The 423-nt window shown below is 43.7% G+C and overlaps 1 long non-coding RNA gene across 2 annotated transcripts in view; it reads left to right on the top strand.

Annotated features, from left to right (window-relative positions):
- The window catches only part of LOC110427602 (uncharacterized), a 2,476-nt gene that overhangs the window by 988 nt on the left and 1,065 nt on the right, over nt 1-423 (top strand). The gene's annotated exons all lie outside the window — the stretch shown is intronic.

The raw sequence follows: 423 nt of genomic DNA, 5'->3' as shown, positions 1-423 counted from the left end.
ATTGCAAGGTGATACAAAAAGAGGTTTTAGTGTATTACCATGATCGGTATTTTGGAAATGGTTTGAAACGATATATTGAAACCTCGATTTAACTTTTAAATGGTTTCATTAAATCGAGAGATTTGAGAGTAGGCCGTTTATCACTCCAGTTAAGTGTGACTGTTGTGCACAAGTGAGCTTTAGCTGGAGAATCTTTGGGTCATCGACGGGCTATTAGACATGGCTGGGGCCAGGGTATATGATTTTACGTGGCTAGGCCACAAGTTGTTATACGCGGTTGCGACCGCCTTATTTCTCCAATGTTGGCCAACATTGTTGAGACTGCCATGGCATGTGGGGATCATGTGGAGCGGAGCTCCCGAATGTTAGTACGTGGAAGCGGGTCCACGTGCTTGTATTTCTATACCTACTCGAGAGTGATAT

The sequence above is a fragment of the Theobroma umbraticum genome, unplaced genomic scaffold (assembly GCF_002168275.2).
Source record: "Theobroma umbraticum cultivar Fairchild unplaced genomic scaffold, ASM216827v3 scaffold_106.0, whole genome shotgun sequence".
Taxonomy (NCBI): Eukaryota; Viridiplantae; Streptophyta; class Magnoliopsida; order Malvales; family Malvaceae; genus Theobroma; species Theobroma umbraticum.
Note: the sequence above shows the minus strand (reverse complement) of the source record. Positions and strands in the feature narration are given on the sequence as shown.